At 51.9% G+C, this 19,573-nt stretch overlaps 1 pseudogene; it reads right to left on the reverse strand.

The window, feature by feature from the left end:
- Nucleotides 1-6: 6 nt before the first annotated feature.
- LOC125615958 overlaps nt 7-19,573 on the reverse strand; it is a 120,604-nt pseudogene continuing 101,037 nt past the window's right edge.

Consider the following 19,573-nt stretch of genomic DNA (forward strand, 5'->3'; position numbering starts at 1 on the left):
TGCCTCCTACAGGATGTCCTTGCCCACACCCTCACCCCGTCTCTGGTCCTGGACGCCGCCAGGCACACACTCGCTTCCGCGCGTCGGGGACCCAGCGGCCGGGCGCAGGACATCGGAGCCCGAGACAGCGCCGGGATAACTCAGCGGCTCGGCCTGAGGCCGGGTCCCCGACGTCGCTGGGGCTCCTACCCCCCCATCTTGCGAAGACGGTGACTTTTTTTTTTTTTCCAATAAAATATTTTATGACACAGTGGGGTGCGTTGCGGGGCCTTCTCGATTCACGGGGGCTGAAGGTCTAGGCAAGATAAGAAAGGCACTCGCAGTCGCTTCTAGAACATCCTTTTCTCTGGCTCAGTAGAAGTGAGGGGTGCCCTGCTCCCTGGGACACAGGATAGGAAGGGAAGGCTGCTCGGCTGCTGCAGGATTCTACCAATCCTTTTCACTCTGGGCGCCAAGGCTCAGTTGAACTCCATTTTCCTTCCTTCCCAGCCTGGGGGCCCATCGCCAATAGCAGTCCCCCATGGGTTCATGCCCAAGGTTCAGGGCTGCATAGGCTTTTGGTTCTGTCTCCAGGGATTTGAAAGACCACCGACTGTGTGGTCCTTGAAAAGGTCCTGATCAGCCCGTTTTGAAGCGAACCAGAAGCTCAGGTTCCCCAGAGCCTTCAGCTGCAGAAGGCACTTGAGTTCTTTCAGCAGGGCGATACCTGTTTGCACATTTTCCGCTGTACACGCAGCAGGGTGGCGTCTGGGCCGCGGAGACTTGGCTCCGTGCAGTGAGGGCACCTGATGGATAGCGAGAGAAGACTACTATTTGCCCGAGCCCACAGTTGGGGCAGATAGACGCTTTAAGGAGCACAGCTTGGCAGCGTGTGCCCGCTGGCACCCCTCCTCACGGGAAAGGTCTCACCCATTTAGGCTGTTCTCAAAGCTTACATGTGGGTTTCTGTCCTGTGCCTCCTAAGGTGATTATAAGTGGGTGGGAATGGAAGATGGCCACTTTACTGGTTAAAGCTCAGGAAGGTGACACAACTTGGCCATGCCTTTCCCAGTAGGACCAGGTTTCAAAGCCCAAATATGAGGAAGAGTCCAGGATATTCACACTCATTGAGCTGTAGGCTTTGTGTTTCAGAATGTGGCAATGGTCAGGTATGTCCCAGACCTACATCGATGATGGCTTCCTTTTCATTTATCTGCTAGTCCATCCCTTCTTAGAACCTGTCCTTGGACTTCTCTTTCCCAGAATCTCCAACTTGGAGCTGTAAAGGATTGAGAAAGAAGAGAGCCCACGCTTTCTGAGGGCTGTAGGGGATTCTGTGTCCAGTTCTGCCAAAACTCTGGGAAATGATCTCTTGCAGGCTCGGGGCTCTTAAGTCAGCCTTGCAAACAGCTCCTGGACAACTTGCCCAGGCCTCTACTCCCCCTCCCCAGGGGTCCAAGGAAGACTGTGGGACCCTGGCTTCCTGGAAAGAAGGAATCAGCAATGTGTGACTGTGCCCCCTAATTCCTTCCGGCCCTTGAGGTTACATCCAGGTCAGTTCAACCTAGCAATCAGTGCTTAATAACTTTCTCGTACCAGACTCTGGCAACCAGGTGATTTTCAGGACCAGTTTAATCCTTTATAGTTCAAAGGAGAGCAAAGTGAATGTGGAGTTCTGTCACCAGGAGGCCAGGGGAACTGAGACTCCAGCTATGTTTTTGTCAACTCTGCAGAATTGTGGAAGGAAGAGGGTGGAATCCAGAGAAGATTTAAGATGGGCAAGGGGGGGGGTGTGTGTCTGACCCCACTGATCACAGTTCCTTGAGGATTCTGGCAGTTTTACTAAATTTGAGGAATACAACGTTACACAAATTAGTTACACTCTGCATCTAAGGCTTTTCCCAGGGCAGCCCTCACTGGCCTGGATCAAGCAATCAGTCCTCCTCCCAGCCGAGCTCTAGGAGGTGGAAAAGGGGAATCTGGCTACAGAGCACTAAGACCCCAACACTTCAATGCGCACAGCTCCTTCCAGGCACAGATGGGGAACCTGACTCCAGAACTCCGATCCTGAGGTCACCAGCCGGTCAGTGGGGAAGCTGGGCCTCAAAAAAGGGGGTCCGGATTCTAGGGCAGGGGGGAGTAGGAAGAGGGAGTTTTAGTCAGACTGCGTCCCTATGCTCCTTGATTCTATGGATCGGAGACCGAAACCAGAGTGGGCTGAATGCCTGTCCTATCTGGACAGCTGGGGGCTTTCCTGGTTGGGCAAATTCCTGAGACCCGATGGAAGCTTCAAGTCACTCCCGGGAGAAGCGTAGGCGCGAAGCAGACGCAAAGCCCAGACTCGGGGTAAAGGACCGCATCCCGTCTTTCCTAGCTCCCAGGGACCGGCCTGCGGGCCACCCGGCTCGGCCACCAAGTGCTGAGACCCCCTTCCTGCGCACAGCGGCTTGGGGAAAGAAGGTCCCTTCGCTCCGGTTCCTTCTGGACTCTTGACACACAAGTCTCTACTCCGCCCCAAGGTCCTGGGAAACAAAACGCGGAGGCAGCACCCGCGGTCAAAGTCGCTGCTGCGCTTCCCGGAGTCCACCACTTCCCCGACCCGCCGCCCGCGATTGGGGGAAGGGCGGGATCTGGCGTCCTGCGTAGCCGGGCCCCGAGGGCAAAGAGGTAGCACGTGCCCCCTACGGGACCCTCCCGAAAGGAAGGACCGGGGGCGGTGGGAGGGTTGGGATTAGCCTGGCTGCCGGCCGCGCTCCCCAGCGCCGCGAAGTGTGCCCTCGGTGTGCTGGATTCGAGGTGGTTTGGACAGTAAGGGAGACTTTGGGGAAAAACTGGCTGAAGGATCCGGGTTGCGGGTGTTGGATCACATCCCGACTTTCGGTGTCCCTGGCCCAAAAGCAAGTCTCTTTCCTGTCCGTAGAAGGGAAGAGAAGCCAGGGTCCTGGAGCTGTAGGTGGCACTCAGCTCGGCCCAGCGACGGCCTGTTCCTGCGGACCTGGTCTACAGCGGGTCCGCTGCAAGCTCCAGGCAAGGCCCCAGCGCCGCCAGGGCCGTCGCGGGTACCCGATCCCTCCTCTAGGGCTCTGTTCTCCCTTTCCTAGTTTTGGATTCCCCTGGAGGGTCATTGGTGGGAACTTTATAAGGTGGGAGAAAAGCGGGTGGGGGACGCGCCCCGGGCGAAGTTACCCGGTGGTTGAGTCCGAGTTTTAGGTCTCCCGGAGCCGGAGGGCGGTCTCTTACTGGGTTCACGGGAAACTGAGGCCAGCTGGGAGTGGCCAAAATGCTGACCTCTCAGTTCCATTGTCTTGCCACCGTCCCCAACCTCCGGGATGCCAGCAGAAACCAGGCACTTTCTCCCTTTACCTTTGCCCTGCGGCCTGATTTCCTTTCCACAAACCAGGGAGTCCCTACCCCAGAAGCAACACCGCAGGAGAATGAAGTCGAGAGATAGCCCCTGCTAGGAACCTCCACCCCAAGTCTTGTCCAGGTCCCTAGTTCCCAAGAAAATCAGCTTCTGCCCCGTCCCCAGCTCTGCCTCTGCAGGAGGGGAACTCAGAGCTGCAGGAAAGTTCTCCAACAAGCCCCAGCCCCACTTATCAGGAAAGGGAGCTCGGACTCCTCATTCCCAGACAGTGGGTGAGGCAAAACGGTGACAAAATCACAGGGCCAGTAAACCTGAGGCTGCATGCTGAGATACCCCTGCCCAGGACCCTGGCGGATCCTCACTCCCAGCCCTGTTTGCTATAAGGTCCGACAGAGATCTCTTAAGGATAGAACCTTCCCTTCCGGACCCCTGCCCCTGCCTTCTGGAGGTGGCTCAGTTGTATGACTCCAAAAGTTTAATTTTCCTACTTCTCACTTTTAAGATAGCATGGCCCATTTCTCAACTCTGGGTTCCTATGACAGTGGGGGATGAGGGTATCAGACACTGTGGGCTCCATGCTACTCCACGCCCCCTGTACTGCCAAGGAGGCCATTCTGGGGATGGACCCTGATGACCCCTAGCCTCCCGGACACAAACCCTGGGTGGGCAAAGCCAGGAAGCCTAAGGAGAAGCATCAGAGAGCCCACGTCCTCCAAGAGGTGTGAGAACTCATGGGGTAGGGGTGGGGGACTGCTTAGAAGGAACAATGATCTGCTCACCTGTGAGGCAGAAACCAGGTAGTGGGGGAGGTGGTAAAAGGGTGTGGGTGGAAGGAGGATATCAATTCAGAGAGGTGGCTCTGACCTTGAAAATATTCAAGGAACACCTCAACTTATGGATTTCCCTAATAGTTTTCTTTTCTTTCTTTCTTTTTAAAAATATATACTTATATATTTTTCAGAGCTGGGGATTGAACCCAGGGTTTTGTGCATGCATGCTAGGCAAGTGCTCTATCATTGACTTACATTCCCAGTTGCCCCACTTTTTTAAAATGTAAACTTAGTAATGATCTGTGATTAAAAATGTAAGTCCTAATAAGTCTAAAAGAGATCTTTGGGTAAATAAAAAACAGTCCCAGGTCATATAAAAGGAATGGGTCGTGGCTTCATTAGCAACATTTAAATTTTTTTCTTAGTGCTTCAGGAAATAATTGTGTCTGATATAAATGGCAGCTTTGGGCCCCTAATATTTATTAAATTCTTATATTGTAGACCCTTCATTCATCTTGCAAGCATTTACTGAAGGGTAGCAGGCAGTTTCCAGAACTGGGGACATTGCTTGCCAGTGTTAACCTGAAGCATCTCCTTGATCCAGTGACAACCCAGTGAATAGATGCTCCTGCCGCAGACTGCGGCATGCTCCTACTCTCATTTTTCCAATGATGAAAAGACTGAGAGATGTTAGGTAACTTACACAGCGATACCAGATCCAGCAGCAGAATTGGAGTCTGATTTTATCTGCGTGAGTCTCCACTACTCCTTGCCCAGAAGCCTCCTGGACCTCTGTGGGATGCCTCAGATACCTTAGGGACCAAAGCCTCCTCTCACCCATGATACATCTTACCATTTTTTTTTTTAAATGAAGTACTTCCTAAGCACCTGCTATGTGCCAGGAGTTCAAGGTATGGTGCTTACAACCTGTGACCCAGGTGGAGCTTACCCTGGGGGCAGGAGGTGGGGAGCAGGGTGGAGAGATGCAGAAGAAGTTACAAATGACGATTTGGTGATTTCATGGAGTGACAGATGTCATGTGGAAAAATGAGGCAGGTGATAGACAATGAGTGGGGTTGGACTTGACTTAGGGTGGTCAGGGGAGGTCGTCTGTGGAGCTGACATTGAGATGAGACCTGAGTGACAAGAAGGAAATGACTATGCTGGCATCGGAGAACAGGCACAGCAAGCGCAAAGGTCCTGAGGCAGTTATGAGCTTGTCCTAAAGGTAAGGAAGACGAACACCGGGTGGGCAAGGGTTGTAGCGGAAGAGGTGGACTCAGGAGTTGCCCGGAAGGTGGCCGCAAGGAGGCGGCGTTGTCCTGGCTCCAGCCCAGCTTCCAGGGAGGGAGAGTCTGGGGCAGACGCCTCCAGCCTGTTGTGCCTCTCAAATTCAACACTGTCCCCGCGCGCGCGCCTGGCCGCTGCAGCCCCGCGGCGGCTCCGCCTCCGCCAGGCAATTTGCTCTCCCCCCACCCCCTTTCTTTTTCATAAGGATGCAATTTTCTGCGTGCTTTAAGGACATTAGAAGGGCGTTTGACTGACGCGCCATGCGAAACGCATTAACTGGGCTCGCGCAGCGGGCGCTGAGCACAGGAAGGGGCAGGTGGAGGCGGGAGCACGCCCCGGGGAAGGGGACCCGCCTGGTTGGAGGAGGGAGGGCGAGCGGAGAGACGGGGACCCTGAACCCGAGAGAGAGGCCGGGGAAACACCGGGTGGGCGGGGCGGGAGAGGTGGAGAGGAGAAGGAGGTACAAATGGACAGTCGAGGGCAGAGAGTGTCCAAGAGAGAAAGAGATAAAGGGAGGCAGGGACGGGGAAGCGAGAGTGCGAAATGGGGCAGAATAGAGGTAAAACCAGAAAAGGGAGCTGGAGCCACAGGAGAGACGGATTGGAGCAAGAAAGGAGTAGAAAGGGAGAGGAAGGCGGAGAAAGGCTGCAGAAATGGAAGGGTTACAGAAGGTGGTGATAAAATGGAAGAGAACCCAGTCAAGCCGCCGGGCAGACCAGGGAGTGACCCTGGGCACAGAAATGTGGGAGTTCCCTGCTTGATAGGCAGCGGAGAAATGGAAAGCAACGGAAAACCGGAAAACCGTCTTGCTGCGTTTGCATGATCAGCTCCCTCCTTCCTCAGCGCTTCCCCCGAGTTTCTTCCTCCTCCTCTAGACGTGGTCCCCAGGCAGCTCTTGGAACCCCTGAGGGTGCTGGCTCTCTAGGACTTCCCTCCCTCAGGTGCTCTAGGTATCTGCTAGGGATCCCTGCTTGGTGTCTTTTAGTGCCCCCTGCAGCCCGAGGTGCTGAGCCAGCATTCTCTTATACACAAGGGACACACTCTGTGGTCACAGCCTGGCTCTTCCCACTGGGAATGCTCAGAACTTTCCAGAGCCAGGAGGACCCCTAGCTAGGTGGCTCTGTCCCCTTCCCAAGGGATCTCTGTAGAGTTCCTTTCCCTGTCTGAATGGTGGCTGGTGGCTGGGCATGGACAGGGGGAAGGTCTGGAGAGGTTTGGGCTGCTCCTGGGGCCATGTATCTTCCAGGAAGCCACGTGAAGGCATGGTGTGGGACCTCTCTGCTTTGAAGCTTGTCTGGAACCCAGCCCCCTCCCTGAGCAGAGGCAGGGAGAAGAGCCGGTTTGTATCAGGGACCAGCTGTGTGCTCCAGTGGGTGAAGGCACCTTTTCATTACCACCATTTTTACCTTAAGCCCTTTTAGGTGGAGCCCACCAAGTCCATTTTTCAGATGAGGAAACTGAAACTCAAGAAAAGGGGTTCAGGTAGTGAATGGAAGCCAGAGCTAGCATGTCAATCCAGGCCAAAGTAATTTCCTGATTAGCCCTGTACCCAAATCCCCAAGCAGATACCTAGTGACCGTGTATCTGGCTGAGCTTTGTCCCAAAATATGGGACAAAGGGTGAACAAAGGGTGAACCCAGGGTCTTAGGCAAGTATTCTTCCATTGAGCTACAGCCCAACCCCAGTGTACATCTCTTTTGAGACCAATCAGTAAAAATCGTGAATGCCAGCCACTGAGCAACAGAGCCACCCAGCCCCCTGAAGAGGGCTGCCTTCGGTTCAGTTCTTGACTTCATTATATTTTAGCCATAGGACTCTGGTCACATTGCCTCTCCTCTCTGTTTCAGTTTCCTCTTCTTTGAAATAAAAACATCTCATGGCTGAATTGAAGTGAATGGACATATAGTAATTGAGATTTATTCCTCATAAAGGATTTTTGTGAGTGTCCCTGGTGCTGATAGGAACTACTAGGGCAAAGCATCCCATGAACTGCAGGCCTCACTCCTATTCTGGATCAGGGGACAGGGCTGACCGTTGCTGCTTCTCTTCCTGGTGGGTTGATAGATGGAGAGTCAGCAAGTAGGATCCTGGGGTTTTGAGACTGGCCTGTGCTGGGGTTCCCAAGGGGCCAGTAGCACCTTTCCCAAGGAACGCTCTCCCATGGTTTCCTTGCACTGTTGTCATGGAATTTACATCTGTGCGGAGCTCTAGGAGCTGATCAGTTTGTGGACTCCTCTATGTCTGTCTCACTGGTGTCTGCTTTGGAAGGGCAGAGAACCTGCCTATCTTGTACCCCAGTTCCTAAACGGCACCAGAACTAAGAAAATACATAATTATCTGTGGACCACTGAATGAATGCCAAGCCACCTACATACTAGGATTCCTAGTCTGGTTACAGTGTATTTGTGAGGATCTCATATGACAATAGTCTGGACTTTGCTCTCACAGAAGTCTGCAGTGCAACATCCCCTGCTCCAGGGTCTGCTGGTGGTACACTGAGCAGATGCAGGTGATTGGCAGGCCCTGGGCAGCCTGGGTGTGGCCTGCAGGGCTCCACTCCCAGTGGCTGTTCAGGGTCTTCTATGTCAGGTCATGTTTTTGCTCTGCTTATACTTTAATGGCTCCCCATCAACTCCTCAGGCCCTGCAGTGGGTAGATGGGTGGGTGGATGGATGGATGATGGCCAGCTCTTTCACCTGTATGCACTGGCTTTTCTTTCTGAGGGCCTCTGCTACCATCAGCATCAGAGAATGCCCTTGAAGCTCCCTGGGCATTTCAAGGAATTCACAGTCCCTCACCCCAGCAAGTGGGCCCAACCTCACCCCCAGGTCGTACCATCTACACTGGCTCCCAGAGTTTCCCTGAAGGGACAAGCTCCTGCTGCCCCAGTGGGGCCTCACAGGACACCACATCGTTTGTCAGCTCCTGGCATTGCTCTGGCGCTGCTCCCTCTGGGCCTTGTGTGGGAAGGTGGGAATGGGGAGTACGCAGTGCGGGAAGCTGATAGGGAAAACTGTCCCTAGCAGCTGGGCTCTGCTTCTGGGTGAGATCTTATTTGAACAACAGAATAGCCACACAAAGAGGTTTCAGACCATGCAATGCGTAGATGCTTTCTGAGTACACTGCTCAGCTCAGATTTTCTGGAACCTTCCATGGCTGCACTTTTCCCTTCAAGCAGCTGCTAATTTCGCTTCCACCCAGCAGTGGCTGCCCTGGTGGGTGCAGGTGTGGGGTCAGATCAGGAAGAGAGAGGACAGAGAAAGAGAAAAGCAAGGAGGACAGCACGCTGCCTGCTGCCTGGTCTGCGTGATGCCAACAGGGGCTGTTCAGAGACGCCTGGATGCCGGCCCACATTCTTGCTCAGGGAGACCTTGGATGTTGTATGAAAATAAACTAGTAGGAGCTCTTTTGAAGAAGGACAGCATGTTTCTTTGTGGTGGGTCTGTGCCCAGCAGCCTGGCGGGATCCTGGGAGGCCCAGTCCATGTGGAGCTGCCGTGCTCCTGCTGATGAGAGATGTGGCAGCCTGGAGGAGGAAGAGGAGGGGGAGGAAGGGGGAGGAGGGGGAGGAGGGGGAGGAGGAGGAAGGGGAAGAGGAGGAGGAAGGGGAGGAGGAGGAAGGGGAGGAGGAGGAGGAGGAAGGGGAGGAGGAGAAGGAGGAAGGGGAGGGGGAGGAAAGGAGGAGGAAGGGGAGGAGGAGGAGGAAGGGGAGGAGGAGGAGGAAGGGGAGGAGGAAGAGGAAGGGGAAAAGGAGGAGGAGGAAGAGGAGGAGGAGGAAGAAGAGGAGGAGGAAGGGGAGGAGGAGGAGGAGGAACAGGAGGAAGAGCAGGCTGGAACCAGTGCCATGGGGCCTGTGCGAGAATCACAAGTCTAGACGGCCCTCCAAATCATCATTCATTCATTCTTTCATGCCTTCAATTCCCTCCTTCCACCTTGCAATTAGAACTTAATGATGCCTTCTCTGGACACCCATATTCATAGCCACACTATTCACAATGGTCAAAAGGTGGAAGCAACTTGAGTGTCCATTGACAGATAAATGGGTAAATAAACTGTGTTGTGTATAATGGAATATTATTCAGTCTTAAAATAAGGAAATTATAACATGCTAAAACAGGGATGGACCTGGAGAACATTGTGCTCAGTAAAATAAGCTGGTCACAGAAAGACGAATACTATAAGATTCTACTCACTTGAGGTTCCTGGAGTAGTCAAAATAAAAAAAGATGGAAAGTAGGATGGTGGTTGTCAGAGCTGGGGTGGACTTGGACCAACTCAGTTCTCCCCCTTTTCTTGTTTGTAGTTCTCAAGAATAACTGTTTAGTGTGCTGGGAATGTAAGCCCTGAGATGTCCGGGACTGGCTGGAACAGCACATAGGAAACACTTTACCCCAGAATATCACTTTGCCCCAGAGTATAGAACCCATGGTGGATGGCTTTCTGGAGTCCCTTGGCTTAGTGTAGTGGGGCAAATGAAGACATGACCCCTTGGGACCAAGGCAGATCTCCTGAGCCCCGAGAAGCACTCACGGTGAATCCTGGGCTTCTCTTGTCCTTGCTGTGACCTGTAAATACCAAACCGGCTTCATGCAGCTTGTGTGTGCGTTGGGGTGCGCGGGCAGTTTTCTCTTATGGGACTCAGACAAGTGCCAAGCATTGTATAGTGAATCTGCTTCTTTCAGGGTCTGGGCAAGGGGGATGGGGACTTAGTGTTTAGAGGGGGCAGTTGGATTTTGAAGATGATGAATTCAGAAGACGGGTGGTGGTTATAGCTGCAAAACAACGTGCAAACAACGTGCATGTAGCTGGGTGCCATGGTAGTAGTCCCAGTGACTGGGGAGGCTAAGGCAGGAGGATTGCAAGTTCAAAGCCAGACTTAGCAACTAGGCGAGGCCCTAAGCAACTCAGGAAGACCCTGTCTCAAAATATAATATAAAAAGGGATGGGGAATGTGGTTCATTGGTTAAGTGCCCCTGGGTTCAATCCCTGGTACCAAAATCAAACAAAGAAAACCCCCCAAAAAGACAATGTGCAAGTGTTTAAAGCAACTGACTAGCATACTTAAAAATGGTAGGATGATGGGTTTTATATGATGAGTATTTTAACCATATCTTAAAAAACTGTATTGTGCCTACATTGCACACAGTTCTGGGGTTCTCCTAACCCTTCAAAGAGTGTTCATTCATGCATCTACTGCTTCATTCATTTGGCCTTGATTACTGCATTCTTCACTTTCTAATACCTTTGGTGAACGCTGCTGAGCACCTACAGGTGTGGGTGCTGTCTAGGTTCTGGACACAGCCCTGAGCAGGACAGGCAAGACCCCCACTCTTGGAAGCTATATCCAGCTTCAGGGGCAGACAGTGAGCAAGATAAATAAATAAAGCATGTAATATGTTGGCTGGGTGCGGTGGCACTGGCCTGCAATCTCAGCAGCTCAAGCCTGAGGCAGGAGGATCAAGAGTTCAAAGCCAGCCTCAGCAAAAGCAAGGCACTAAGCAACTCAGTGAGACCCTGTCTCTAAATAAAATACAAAATAGGGCTGGGGAGGGGCTCAGTGGTTGAGAGCCCCTGAGTTCAATCCCTGGTACCTCAAAAAAAAAAAGGATGTAATATGTCACAAAATGTAAAGGGCTTTGGTAAAAATAAAATAAGGAAGGAGGATGGGGTACAAAATTACACATGCACCACTAAGGTGATACTGGTACAAAGAAAGAGGGGAGAGGGAAGGGACAGGAGGGTTGAGTGGCAAGAGGCCACAAGGCACAGTCAAACCCCTGCTTCTCTTTGTGAGAGGGTCTGATGGAGGTCTGAAGGGTCCCTTTTGCTTTGTCTGAGGGGTGGGCTGAGGGCCACACAGCAGGCTGTGGGAGAGGAAGGCCACAGTACAGGAGGGACGTGGTGGGGCTGGGACCTGGGTGTGCAGAGGTGAGTAGAGCACCAAATTCAGTGTGCATCATGGAGAGAGAGCTCAGGCTTGCTGGTCCCTTGAGGAAGAGGGTGTGTCATCATGGGCCTGTGCTGTGGGTAGGCAGGAAGGGCCACAGGGAGCAGAAGGCCCACGGTGTACCTGGCACATCAGAGGAAGATGGTGCTCAGAGGCTGCTGTTCCTCAGTGAGCAGTGCTCCAAGCAGCCAGGACTTGATAAGGAATGGGAACAGGGTTGGGGACTCACATAGGAGAGGAGCAGATTATTCAACCCAGGAGAAAGGAGAGCATTCAGGCAGGGAGGGCTGTGGGGGGCTGCACAAGAGGGCATCCTGGGTCAGGAGAGGAGCTGGGATAGGCCAGGGGCTTTGTTTGCAGGGGGCTCTGGGAAACAGCCCATGCGGCTGCTCCTTTGGGAAACAGGTGCAGGTACAGCCTGCCAGGGATGCCTATCAGGTGACCTGCCCCTCACAGGAGGCATGCATTTCCTAGGCGCCTCCAGGGGTAGAGTCATTTTGTAAATGAAGAGACTGAAGACCAGGATGAGCAGGTGAGGTCTAAAGTGTCATTGCTGCCTGCCCCACTGCACAGGGTCACCACCTCCTCCTGTGGTGCCATGCTGGTGGGCAGAGTGGAGAGCAACACGGGGCTGGTACCTGCTCTGCCACCTTCTCCTTGGGTGGAAATCCAGACACAGTGTCCCCCTTCCAGAAAGGCAGGTCTGCAGGGGTGCACATAGATGTCCCACACATGGTCGAGCCCAGCTCTGCCGGGGTCCCCGGCAGGACAAGTTCATGGCTGTCTACACCACAAAGTGCTATTTGTGATTTTTTTTCCCTAAACACAGTCCCTGTGAGTGACTCATGCATTTAATATTATTTTAATCTATTTTACACTCTGTGTAAATGGGGCCGTGTGTTTCTTTTTATTAAAGGTGTTTTGTTTAGGCTGCTCATAATATGACCAGGAAGGTCTCCAAGGCCAGAGGACTTATGGGGTCACAGAGTGGTTGGCAGCATGGAGGGCAGCTCAGGCCACGGGATCACACAGTGCTCCTGCCAGGGGCCCCAGCATAACTCCCTTCTAGGGCACAGCAGACCCCAGGACCTGGGCTTCCCGCACACAGGAGCATGATATGCCAGCTGGGGGGACTTGGGGACTCGTCCAGGTGACAGTCATTTCCAAGGACCCAGAGAAGGAAGTAGTCAGAAGGAAATACTACTGGGTCCAAGTCTAGACATGGGTAGACGCAGTGGGACCCCAGGCAGCCCAGGTCCCGTCCTGGTGGGGCTGATTTGGTGTACGTTTTTGAAAATCTGCAGCATCAGGTGTGTGTAGGGGGGAACCCACAGGGGGATGGGAGCTAAACCTGCTTCCATCAGTTTTTGTCTGCAAGGAGGTGGGCATACCGTGGACCCTGACTTCCCCCTACATTCCATGAGACCCCTGTCTTCTCTCTAGTTGTGTCACCTCCCCTTCTGATGCAGTCCCTGAGCCAGGCTGGCCTTCTGGCTGAACCTTCAGCACCTGCTCCAGGGCCTTTGCAGATGCGATTCCCTCTGCCTGGACTTTCCTCCTACAGACCTGTGACAACCAACTCCCTCCAGTTTCTCACAGCCACTCAGACACCATCTTTTTAGATGCTCATGCTACAGCCTCTAACCCATTCCTCCCCTCTCCCTGCCCAGTGTGCTCCTTAGCTTTCATCTCCATGGAACACGCTACACAGTGTTCGTGCTTTATCTTGTCTATGTCTCTCTTCCTCCACAAGGAAGTTTCCAAGCACCTTTGCCTTTTTCATGCCCTTTGTGTCCTCAGTTCCCAGGGCAGTGCCGGGCACACAGAGAGCGTACCATGAAGGCCATGAGCGGGTGATATGTTGATTTGCTGTTGCATCTCTTGGTGGATCTCTTGGACACATTTCAGCAGGTACCTGGACTGGAATTGCTAGGTCATAGAATGAATACACATAGGTTCAGCTTTTCTGGAAACTTCCAAATAGTTCTCCAAAGCCACCACACTGATTGAAACTCCTTTCATGCAAATTCTAGTTGTTTCACATCCTCCTCGACACTACGTGGTGGTCCATCCTTTTAACATTATCTATTTTATAGGTGCATCATGCTAGCTGGCTGAGATGTTAATTTGCATTAGCACCTTTTCATGAGTTTATTGCCATGTGGATATTCCCTTTTGTGAAATGGCTATTCAAGACTTTTGCTTACTGTCCTATTGGGCTCCCTGTTATTTTAATTTTTTTTTCCTGCATAAATCCATGTCACTGCAAGCATCACCATTGTGACCCCACCCTCTCTCCCTGCACATCTGTCTGGAGCTGAAGGTGAACGTGCAATTCTGTTTTTTTGCAATTCTGTTCTCATCCTGAGAAACACTCACCTGGGGCTCATTCAGCTGGTGCTCAACTGAAGAGTCTATTTCCAAACTGGAATCAAAGCAGACCAAGCCGGACTGGCAGTATGAGGCTTTGGCTCCAGGTGTCTGTCTTAGAAGCTGACCCTGTGCCGGATGTGGTTATGCCCCGGGGCTTCCCCACCCCACCTGGCCAGCCACATCCTTGCTAGAATACCAGCCTGCCCCCTGCTCTGTGAACTCCTGCTTCCATTCCAAGATCTGGTTTAGAAGCTGCCTCCTACCCCTCCTCCCTGCTCTTCTGAGGCCTCCTCTGTGTTTGAGTCACTGTTGTGTGAGTATCTGTTTCCCCAGCCATCTGGGAGACCTGGGAGGTTGAGTCTGGGTACTGAGGACTGACCACTGTAGGCCCAGCATGCAGTAGGTGCTGAATGTATGCTCTCAAAGTTCTGGAAGAAGCTGACTACTGTGTCTTGGAACTGTGTTCTCCCATTAGGAAGGGATGCAGAGTGAGGACTTTCACACTAGGGCTTTCCGGTCCCCACGTCCCCTGCTCCCACACTGGTCAACCAGTCCTGCCTCATGCCTTCCCCGCCTGTAGGTACTACATGTTTCTCTCTAAACCCCTTCAAATTTGTTGAAGGATCTTCTAATTTATTAAAAAAATATTCATAATGTTTTCTTTTCATGATTTTAAATTTTCCAACATCTTTCAAAAAATACTTTATTTTGGGGCTGGGCTGTGGCTCAGTAGTAGAGTGCTTGCTTAGCATGCATGAGACACTGGGTTCGAGCCTCGGCACCACATAAAAATAAAAATTAAAGATATTGTGTCCACCTAAAACTAAAAAACAAATATGAAAAAAATACTTTATTTTTAGACCAGTTTTAGGTTCATAGCAAAATTGAGCAGAAAGTAAACAGCCTCCAGTTAGCCCTCTACTTTCTGACATGCCCAACCTCCCCCCATGATCACACCCATCCCAGAGCAGGACATTTGTTACAATCGGAGAACCTACATGGGCACATCAGTACCACTCAGGGTCCAGAAGGGACATTAGGGTTCACCCTGGGGGTTGGACACTCTGGAGGTATGGACAGGTGTGTGACACATCTCCATTGCTGGGGTGTCACAGAGAACAGCATCACTGCCCTAAAGCCCCCTGTGCTCCCCAGATTCACTCCCCTTCCTTGACCTCCAGGCGACTGACCCCTCATCTTCCCACCGTCTCACTTTCTCCTTTGCTGGAACATCATATAGTTGGAATCAGACAGCACTGCACCTTTTCAGCCTGGCCTTCTTCACTTACTAACATACAAAAGCCATTTCTTGTCTCCTCATGGCTTCATAGCTCATTCCTTTTCCACTTCTGAATGCTGTGTGGCGGGGATGTACCATATTTTATTCACCCTTCACCTATTGACAGGCATCTTGATTGCTTCCAATTCCAAATCTTGGCAATTATAAATAAAGTTGCTGCAAACTTTACATCCCTGTGTAGGTTTATTTATTTATTTTTGGTACTGGGGGATTGAATTCAGGGGCACTTGGCTATTGAGCCACATCCCCAGCCCTATTTTGCATTTTATTTAGAGATTTATTGGGTGGGGTGGGCACGTGCCACATTCTGCCTCTTGCTTTTCCCACTCTGCACTGTGGTGTGCCCACTGTGGTTGCTGGGAACCATCCAGCCATTGCTCCTGACACCTGCCAGGATGTGCCCACCCTGGTCTCCCAGTGGTGACAGCAGAATGGTCCTTAACCCCTCAACACAAGCAGGCTGCTCTTAGACGGGAAGAGGGTGCTTTGGCAGGTGGATTCAGGTGAGAACTGTGGCTGTGGGCTGATGGGACACTGCCGCAGTCCTTTGATCATCTTCTCAGCCACCCTCTCTGGCTTGGGCAGGGCCAGCCCTGCTGGGTAGCCCCTTACTGTCAAATCTGCAGGAAATGCCACCAGGCAGGGGGCTGGGGGCTGGCTTCCCAGGAGCCTGATGTTCAGGGGAGCTGCTTCCTATGAGGGCTTGGCAGAGGTGCAGGCCTGGGCAGACACATTCCGGACCTTTCCTGGAGGTGCCTTCTGGAAAGTCTTCAGAAGCTCCCTCGGGAGCCAGAATGAGGCTGGAGGGGCAAGCAGGGTGTGGGCACATTTGAGATCCTGAGACCCTCCTCCTGGAGCCCAGACACAGTGGTAAAGTAGAGGGTGTTAGAAGGACCTTCCCCTGGTGGCATTTGCTGCCAGGTCTCTGGGTCCTGGTTCTGTCCTCTCCCCCACTCCTTCCTCTTTCTCTCTCATACTCTCTGTCCCTGCACCTGGGGTCCAGACAAGGACTGCAGGTAGCTCCCCTGGAATGCAGGGCCAGGTTTGCTCTGAGTCTGAGCCCCTTCTTGATGCTGTTTGGGGACATCAGGTCCCCCTGACCTGAGAGATGCTGATGAAAGACCTTTACTGCTCAGTTGGTGAGTTCATGTGGGGCTGAGTCCAACCGCAGAGCAAGGCCCCACTCTCCCATTTGGACTGAGCGTAAAGAAGGGCTCCCGTGGCTGATCTTGGCTGATCAGTGCTGGCTTCTGCCTCCATCAAGCCAGAAGTCAGGCAGGACCCCAGTGCTCAGCTGGTCCTGGGCTGCATTTTACAACTGGGAACTGGACACCCAGGTTGGGGAAGGGACAACCAGGGGGCAGATGAGCACCTGATCCTTGGTCCCCTGCACCAACCTATCCTCATAGTTTCTGAAGGGAAAGCAAGGAACCAGACATGGGTAAGCGAGAAATGAAAGATGGAGACCAGGCAGAGATATTTATCAGAGCTGACAAATAAAGGCCATCTCTCTATAGTGGAGAGAGAGGCAAAACGGGCTTGGGTTCCAGGATTTTTATTGGGCAGGCTCAGGAATCAGAGCCAGGCAGGTCCTAACACAGGTGGTTAGGGGTTGGGTTGGTATGCGGGAGTGGTGAGCCATTCTCAGAAAGTCCCTTGGGTGGGAAAGTGAAACTTCTTCCTTAAAATGGCAGCTGTCACTTAAAATGGCCATCCAGATGCTAAGCAAGGACCTTATAGTTTTAAAGAACTTTCTGTTCTGGGGAGAATGTGAGTGTCTGTGATCTTTTACTTTTAACCCAGCAGACGTTGCTATTGTTAGACCATAGAACAGAGCCTTGTTAAAGACTGAATTGTGTCTCACAACCCCGAATTCCTAATTCAAAGTCCCAACCCCAGAACCTCAGAATGTGACCTTATTTGGAGACACTGTCTTTCAGAGATCCTCAAAGTAAAATGAGGCCATATGGACGGGCCCTAATTCTACATGACCGGAGTCCTTATAAAAAGAGGAGATAAGGACACAGGCAGAGAAGGACAACCCTGTGCAGACATAGGAAGAAGATGGTCAGCCACAAGCCAAGCAGAGAGGCCTCAGGGGAGACCAACCCTGTGAATACCCTGATCTTGATCCCTCCAGAGATGGGAGGGATAAATGTTAGAGCTGACCAGCCTGTGACACTTCCTTATGGTGGCCGAGCTGACTGATTCAGTCTCCCAGGTGGTTTTTTTTTTTTTTTTTTCTGTTTATACAGTATCAAGATTAAGAACTTTTAAAATTCTCTCAGTGCTTTTGGAAACAAACAAAAATAAACCTGGGGCCTGAGGGCCAATGGCACATTGGTTAATTCAGTAGTAGACACACCCCGTGCCTCCTGCGCCTGGCATATGGGTCACAGAATTCTCAAGATTTGATTTGGCCTTGGGGTGCTCATATTGAAGGGCAAAAACAATTCCCTGTCCATTGCAAATTCATTAATACCAGCTTCTGTGGAGGGCATCACCAGCGTAGAGGTGAACATGAACTTGGAGAGTGTGCGGAGCTAGGATACCTATTCATTCATTCATCCATTCATTCATTCGACAAACATAGGCCTCTTGAAGAACCAAGAAACACATCAGGGTGTGGTGTAACTAGTCAGATTCTTCACTCCACCAGTCCCTCCCACGCTAACAGTGGCAAGCTCCACCACACACCAGGGACCACTCTGGTGCTTTAAAGGCCAGCAACTGAAAAGACAGTTCAGAGCCCTGCTATCTTGCACAGAACTTTGGTACTGACTGGTTTGGACTTCAAGTTGTCCAGAGCGTTTTGTGTGACCCAACCACATATCCATGGAATGGAGCGTGAAGGTTGTAACAGGGCTTCACTTGATGCTTCGACTCTATCCCTTGTGACTTTGAAACTTACATGTTTTTTTCTTTTTCCCAACCTTCTTCTCCCTGACCTTCCCCTCCTTGATCTTCTTTCGCCTGATTTTCTCCTTCCTTATCTCTCCTGTCTAATCTCATTTTCTCTGAATCACCTCTTAAGAAACCCCCCTGTTCCTGATGATGGGCAGAATCACACTGTCTTTGGGACAGAAGTCCCCTGTGTTTCTCAAAGCAATAAAGCTTCCCAGCTTTTGGCAACAGGGTGAGAATTCCAAGAGCGGGGATGGATGGCCTTATAAAAGGCCAGGGAAGGCCACCAAACTGGTTTCCCACAAACTTCAAAAACAATGGCATTTTCAGTGTTCTCTGGATTCAAGAACCAGGAACTGTCTTTCTTTTCTCCATTTCACAGAGGTTGGGAAGGAGAGTAACTGGCCAGGCAGTATGTGAAACGGGCTCACAGCAGGCTAGGGTCTCCTGTGGCATTTCTGCCTGTGTGTCCTTGTCCCAAACATAGGACAAGTCAGCAATGGACAGACCAGCGCCTCCTGCACCCACCTCTTCCTGAAGCCAGACTCCAAGCTGACTCAAAGTCACAAGTGTCCAGGCTGAATCCAGGATACACAGAGGGTTTCCCGCCTCAGCTGAGGGGTGGACACTGTATGGAAATTCTTCTGGGGGCCTGGCCAGTCCTTTTTCCTATTCTCTCCAGTGATGATTTCAAGCATTCAGGCTTCATCATCTGTGATAGACCTACTGTGAAAATATTCCCACTTCGCACCCCTCTCTGAATCCCTATTTGACTCAGCCGGGAAGTGTGCTGGAACTAAAGTTATGCTAGAACTCGGAGTCAAGTCCTGGCCATCCTGATTCTTCCGTCTCTGCCTCTGAGGACAGCCTGGTCTAGTGTCCTGGAGGCTGAGAGGCTGTGTGGAACAGAGGCAGGCAGGGCCAGTCAGCCTCCGGCCAAGCCACCCGCCAACCACAGGAATGGGCCTGCTCATCCGCAGACTTCCAGGTGGTGGGAAAGGGTTGTGGTTTTAAGCTACTGAGTTTGGGGGTGGCTTCTTACACACAACAGCTATGACACACCACCATTCAGGGGCCCAGCCCACCCTTCCCTCAGCTCCCTGGGGGAAAACCCTGGCTTTCTACTTAAGTTGGGACCTCAAGCTTATCATCCGCCCCTGTGCCTACAAAGGGAACCAGTCTTGCTTCTGCTTAGGGAGAAAAATGTCACCTCTTCCTTCCTGGAGACATCTCTACCTTGAGCTCTGGGCCTCATCTTGCTCTTTAGCTTCCGGGAGCTTCTGTAACAGAACCCCATAGACTAGTGGCCTAAACTACAGATGTTCATTGTTTCAGAATTCTGGAGGCCAGGAGTCTGAGATGAAGGTGTGGACAGGGCTGATTTCTTTTGAGGCTGTGAAGGAGAATCTGTCCCCTCCTCTACCCAAGCTTCAGGGGGTTTGCTGGCAAGCTTTGGTGTTCCTGGGCTTGTAGAAGCCTCGCCTTCTCTTTGCCTTCATCTTGCATTTGTTGATTAATTACTTAATTGATTAATTTATTTATTTTGTGTTGGTGGGGATGGAACCCAGGGCCTCACACATGCGAGGTGAGCACTTGACCACTGAGCTCCACCCCTTGGTCCTCTGCCTTCTTCTTCATGTGGGATTC

The sequence above is a fragment of the Marmota marmota genome, unplaced genomic scaffold (genome assembly GCF_001458135.2).
Source record: "Marmota marmota marmota unplaced genomic scaffold, marMar, whole genome shotgun sequence".
Taxonomy (NCBI): Eukaryota; Metazoa; Chordata; class Mammalia; order Rodentia; family Sciuridae; genus Marmota; species Marmota marmota.